Source organism: Meles meles, chromosome X (genome assembly GCF_922984935.1).
Source record: "Meles meles chromosome X, mMelMel3.1 paternal haplotype, whole genome shotgun sequence".
NCBI lineage: Eukaryota > Metazoa > Chordata > Mammalia > Carnivora > Mustelidae > Meles > Meles meles.
In genome coordinates this window covers 41,495,312-41,502,150 of record NC_060087.1, presented here as the reverse complement: position 1 = coordinate 41,502,150, position 6,839 = coordinate 41,495,312, and the positions used below count along the sequence as shown (strand labels likewise).

The window sequence follows — 6,839 nt, the reverse complement described above, 5'->3', positions numbered from 1 at the left end:
AGGCCCTGGGAGAATGCTCTGCTCCAGGCCCTGTGTGCTTGGTGTTGGTGAGATGGTGGTGAGAAAGACAGATGTGATTTCTGGCCTCAAAGAGCCTGTGTTCAAGTGGGACCAACTTCTATTACAGGTTGTACAATCAGCAGCAATTTGGATATAACAGTAGTTAGAATTCAGGACTTAGAGTTGTTAAGTGAACAGTCTATCTATCTACTACCTACCTGTCTATCTATCTTTAGAGAGAGCAGTGGGGTGGGGGTGCAGAGAGAGAGGGACAGAGGGAGAGAGAGAGAGAGAGAATCCCAAGCAGGCTCCATGCTCAGTGCGGAGCCCCACATGGGGATGGAACTCACAACCCCCAAGATCATGACCTGAGCCAAAATAAAGAGTCTGACACTTAACCGACTGAGCCTCCCAGACACCCCAATAAGTGAACAGTCTAGAGTTGATAAAGACAGACTGAAAATCCTTGAAGTCCAGATACAGGAAAACACTGACTCTAACCCAATTGCAATTGACGTCCAACGGAACTGAGAATGACTTCCTAATCACTCCTAAGGCTTTCTCTTAATGGACAGAAATTAGAAATGAGCATCGGAGCCCTGGGGTATATTATTCATTGTCTGTCATCAATACGTTCATATTTTGGCTCATTGTTAGTGAGTCATTTCATCATGCATGCTGAAGGATTCTCGATGAATCCTCTCCGCTTCCATTATTTGTAAAGTCCCAGGTTGAAAGGATCATTTCAAAAGGTTTGTCTCATTAATGCCTTCAGGAGCCCAGTAGCTTCTGTACCTGTGCGAAGCCCTCAGTCTGAGAAAACACAGAGCGGGTGGATCATGGGAAGCTGGAGAGCCCATGCCCCTTCACCGTAATTCCAATTAGCAATAATCGCGCCTCGGATAAACCTCATTGGCTACGATACTGCCACTGCGCAAAGCTTCACCGTAATTCCAATATACCAAGTAAATAACCGAAAATAGTGACAAGAGTATTAATAATAAAATAAACAAATGTGCTGGCTAAACAAAACGTGCTTATGGAATTGGTTTGCCTAATCAGTGACCTCTGAGTTCTGTCGATAGAAATGTACACTTGGTGTGCCCATTGGACAGACCAAGTAATTGGCAGCAGCACCTGTTACAGAACAGGCCCATTCTTACCTTGGATGGACTGTGTTACTCACTCTCTGAGCTGTGCTATCTTAAATAAGTTAAAGAGTGAAGAATTGTCTGAAGGAGTTTATGCTGTTGTATCAGTTACAAGTAAGTTCGGCTGCAAACAACAACCTCCTCCCCCCTAACAAATAACAAGTTAGAATTTTCTCTCCCATTTCTCTCAGGTAGAGGAAATCTGAAAGTAGGCTGTCCATAAATGGTATAGGATCTTTGGATTGTCACTGGGGACACGGTCTCTTCTCTTTGTCCTACTGTACTCAGCATATAGCTTCCATCTTCGAGGTCACCTCATGGTCCAAGATGACAGGTGGTGCTCCAGCCCTCAAGTCCGTTTTCCAGGCCGGAAGAAAGAAAGTAAAAGAGGAAGGACGAAATGCCATACATTGTTAAGGATCCTACCTGGAAGACCCGCCCAATGCTCCCACTCACATTTCACTGAACAGACCTTAGTCCCATGGCCATAGCTCACTGCAAGGGAGGCTGGGAAATTTAGGGGTTTTTGTTTGTTTGTTTGTTTTTGTTTTTGTCTTTCCTTTTTTAAGCCGGGCACATCGACAAGGTTTCAGTTGCTAAGAAAGAAAAGGATAGGAGGAGATATTGCAGGCTGACTAGTTAATTATCTCTGCCTTCGTTGCAAGTGGCACTTACTGAAACTACTCTGCTTGTGGGAGCTGAAGAATAAACCCTGTATAAAGATTATTTGCACAAAGTTGGTCTTCATTTTTTCCAAAAGTCAAGAGAAATGCACAAAATATCAAATTAACCTTTCTTTCTTTCTTATGAACCATTTTCAAGTGGACAATCCAGGGGCATTCAGTATGTCCACAATGTTGGGCATCCATCACTTCTCTCTGGTTCTAAAACATTTTCATCACCCCCAAAAGGAAACCCTGAATTCATTAAGCAGTTACTCTTTAGTCCCCGTTTCCCCCAGTCCCTGGTAACCACAGATGTGTGGTTCCGTCTCTATAGATTCATCTATTCTGCACAATTCATATGAATGAAATCGTACCACACATGTCTGGCTTCTCATACTTAGCATTGTGTTTTCAAAGTCCATCCACATTGTAGCACATGTTTGCACTTGTTCCTTTTTGTAGGTGAAGGCAAGAGGAGAATCTTCTTAGCAGGTGCAGTTCCCGGCCCCTCACCCCGCCCCCACTCCATGCCACATCCTGAACCAAGGCCCCAGCAAAAATTGGACGCCTTGTACTTGGGTCTATGGTGTTCTGAGTATTCTTGCTGAGACAGACGTTGGTATGAGTACCAAGACCTTGGTCTACGTATCCTTCCCCATAGCTAACGGATCCTCTATTTTCTTTGAGGCAGCAAGGTGCCCTGCTGAGGTTCACAACTGCCCTCAGCCAACCATGACAAACCTGTCCCTTATCTTCCCAGCCTCTCTTGTACCCGCTCAAGCTCCGGGCCATGAGATGTAAGCAGAAACTGCTGGGCAGAAGGGGTCCTTCCACCTTTTCTTGCTCTGATGGTAGGCCTGATGGTTGGAGCTGCAGTACCTGTCTTGCCATCACAAATGCTCAGCCATGCAGCATTCCAGTCCTGACATCCTTGAGGCCTCAAGTCTACCCTAGCCTCTTCTTACAGAGAGCACTCCTGTTACACGAGAAAGAGAAATGCCTATTTGCCTCAGCCACGGGGAGACAGGTGTTCTGCTACTTCCAGCAAAATTATATCTAATGAACCCGCTGCGCTCCTTTTCAGTGATCAGTTTCCCGAGACCCATCAGAGGCAAAAATTACAGCTGCCATGGAGAGAAGGAGGATGCTTCTGCAGGGGGACAGATTGTGGCCAACCTCCGACTAGAGTCTAAGACAGCACTTTTCTAACATGGCTCCCAAATCAGAAATATAATCTGTTCAACTTCATACAGGCATGAAAGCCAGAGCGCCTGGGTCTTCCTGGGTCTTTCTGCCCCTCTTGCTTAAAGAAAAAGATCATCTTTTCATCCCCATGGTCAACGAGGATGCTAAAAAAGAACTTAAAAAAATGCAATACCTACATTTTGCTTAATGTTGTGAGATGGAAGCAGACAGCTAGAAGGGACAAACCTGCGCTGTTAATAAACGCTTTAAAGACTGTCTTGTGCTCCTAACAAGGTCTTTGTGATTTTAAAACATCTTGCTAATAAGGGCATTTTCTCCAGTACATGCTTAAATATTTTCAGATTACTTGAAGGTAATTAAAAAGGAATCTCGAAGTTTCCCAACGCTTTGCTTAAACGACTCACATTTAAGGGATTCTCAGTGTGGATAATGAGAAACATAAAACAAAACTAGGAGTGCCTAGAAATGACTTTGCTTTTGTTCCAGAGAATTTTCATTTTAAAATTGAATTGGGAGGGATTTTTGGTCCTGGGAAATAGAATAAAGAATGAAGCACTCTGATTTGAAGATGATAAAATAGCTGGGGGGGGGGCCCAAACCTATTATGTTATATTTATTTTATTTTATTTTTTTTTCATTTTTTCTCCATTTTATTTATTTTTTCAGTGTAACAGTATTCATTCTTTTTGCACAACACCCAGTGCTCCATGCAAAACGTGCCCTCCCCATTACCCACCACCTGTTCCCCCAACCTCCCATCCCTGACCCTTCAAAACCCTCAGGTTGCCCCAACCTCCCACCCCTGACCCTTCAAAACCCTCAGGTTGTTTTTCAGAGTACATAGTCTCTTATGGTTCGCCTCCCATCCCCAATGTCCATAGCCCGCTCCCCCTCTCCCAATCCCACCTCCCCCCAGCAACCCCCAGTTTGTTTTGTGAGATTAAGAGTCATTTATGGTTTGTCTCCCTCCCAATCCCATCTTGTTTCATTTACTCTTCTCCTATCCCCCTACCCCCCCCATATTGCTTCTCCATGTCCTCATATCAGGGAGATCATATGATAGTTGTCTTTCTCCGATTGACTTATTTCACTAAGCATGATACGCTCTAGTTCCATCCACGTCGTCGCAAATGGCATGATTTCATTTCTTTTGATGGCTGCATAGTATTCCATTGTGTATATATACCACATCTTCTTTATCCATTCATCTGTTGATGGACATCTAGGTTAAATGTATATTTTATTTAATTTGGAACATATTACAGGATTATTGTAGCATTAAATATATAAAAGATATTTAAACCCTTTCCATTTTCCAGGACTGGACTGAAATTTAACTATATATATTTACCAACAAAGATCGTAAGTGGTTCTTGGCAACTGGTAGTCCATAGAAACAGAGCTGCAAAAGTAAGATGGGGCAGAAAAGACAGTAGGTAAAAGCAAATGATAAATAAGAAGATATGAATTCTAAGCAAAGTAGATGATCAAGAATCTACAAGAGGTACCTTAGAAACATATAGAAGTCACAAAACAACTTCCAGTTAAATGGCATTGCAGGTATCTAGCTAAACATTTAAAAAAATGACCTCTGTTTTATTTATATACGTTGAATCATTTATTCAACAGATGTCTTTGAACATCCACTATGGACCAAGTGTTGTGCTCAACATATTGGTTGGCAGGAGCTAAGACAAACACAAAAAGCAACAATTTAAAAAAATACAACAAGAGCACCTGGGTGCTCAGTGGGTTAAGCCTCTGCCTTCAGCTCAGGTCATGGTCTCAGGGTCCTGGGATCGAGCCCCACATCTGGCTCCCTGCCCAGCTCCCTCCCTTCCCCCTCTCTCTGCCTACCTCTCTGCCTAATTGTGATCCCTCTCTCTCTGTCAAATAAATAAATATATTTTAAAAAATACAACAGCAACAAGGACAACAGAAAGACTTATCCCCTGCTTCCAAAGAGCGTAATGAAAAGTGGGGACATCAGCAAATAATCAGGTAACATGATGCAATGTGGGAAGGGTCCCATTTGTAAGTATACTCAGGGTATTTGGAGGAAAATATCAGAAAACAGACATAACCCAGATTAAGGAGGCTTTCTGCAGTGGGTAGTGTCTGAACTGGGCTTTCAACAACAGCAGGTGCTGGGCAAAATGATCAGTACTACAAAAAGAGGAGCTCCTATGCAATAGCCCAGAGGTATTAGGATTTCTTGACACTTTCAGGGAAGTTGAGAGAGTAGGGGCCGTCACCAGAGATGAATCGAGAGAGGTAGGCAGGGGGCAAATCACAAGTGTACTCGTCAGGACAAGCTTAGGTTTTTTTAAATTTTTTTGAGTATAGTTGATACACGATGTTACATTAGTTTCAGGTGTACAACTTAGTGACTTGACGAGTTTATCCAAGTGTAGACATCGTAGCTACCCTCTGTCCTGTTATGACACTATTAAGGCAACTGACCATATTCCTTACTCTGTGCCTCTTATCCCTTTGACTTACTCATTCCATAACTGGAGGCCTGGAGCTCCCTCTCCCCTTCACCCATTTTGCCCACCCCCACCTTCCTCCCCTCTGGCAATCATCAATTTGTTACAGGTCTGATTCTGCTTTTTGTTTGCCTATTCGTTGTTTTTTTTTTTAAAGTCCACTTAGAAGTGGACTCAAATGGTAGTTGTGTTTCTCATTCTGGCTTATTTCGCTTAGCATTATATTCTCTGACTCCATCCATGTTGTCGCAAATGGCATGATCTCATCCTTTTTTATGGCTGCATAATATTCCTGTGTGTGTGTTTTCTTTATCTATTCATCTATGGGTGCACACTTGGGCTGCTTCCATAGGGATGCATATATCGTTGCGAATTAGTGTTTTTGTTTTCTTTGGGTAAATACACAGTAGAGGGATTTTTAGATCATATGGTATTTCCACTTTTAATTTTGTGTGGAACCTCCATACTCTTTTCCACTGTGGTTGCACCAATTTACATTCCCTCCAACAGTGCACTGGGGTTTCTTTTTCTCCACATCCTCACCAACACTTGGTATTTCTTGTCATTTTGATTTTAATGACAGGTGAGGTTTTACTGTGGCAACAACCCCAAAGTTAAAAAAAAAATCTGCCTCTAAACTATATGTCATACATGGACTCTTCTGTCTTACAATATTCCCATATCAACCTTAGGCTTCAGGATTCACCCCTGCAGGGGAAGATAACACAGAAAATCACGCACCTGCTCTCAAATGCTTCTGCCCAGAAGTGATGCTCATTACTTCCTTCATTTCACTGGCCAACGTGTGTCGTAGAACCACCACAAGCTTCAGGGAAAAGAAAACTGAAAAAGTCCCTGTGTTCAGAAGGAGAAGGGAATTGGACATATGGCAGATCACTAGCAACATCTACCAGAGGCCTTAGGCACCACACTTAAGAATTTTTATTTTATCCTCAAAATGCAGGCACAATTCCAAACAGAGGCAAAACAAACACAAGGAACTCAGCTATACCCCTGATTGTCCTCTGATTTTATTTATTTTTATTATTATTATTTTTTTAAAGATTTACTTACTTGAGGGTGGGGGGAGTAGGGGCAACTGTGAGCTAATCCAGAGAGAATACTAGCAAGTATTTCCAATTGCTGCTGCCAAAGCAGGTTCTGGAACGATCTAAATGAAACTGGAGTCTGGAGCAAACCACTGCCGCTGGGGCAAAGCAGTCAGAAATAGCAGGAGTCTGGAAGGAAGCCTTCAGCCCCTCTTGTTGCCTTCCACTCTCCCATAACAGCCTCCCATCGGTAGAACCGAAAAGGATACCCCACCACGG

The 6,839-nt window shown here is 42.9% G+C and overlaps 1 pseudogene; it reads right to left on the bottom strand.

Moving 5' to 3' along the window:
• Nucleotides 1–768: 768 nt before the first annotated feature.
• On the bottom strand, nucleotides 769–942 carry LOC123935627 (annotated as a pseudogene).
• Between the last annotated feature and the right edge of the window lie 5,897 nt (nucleotides 943–6,839).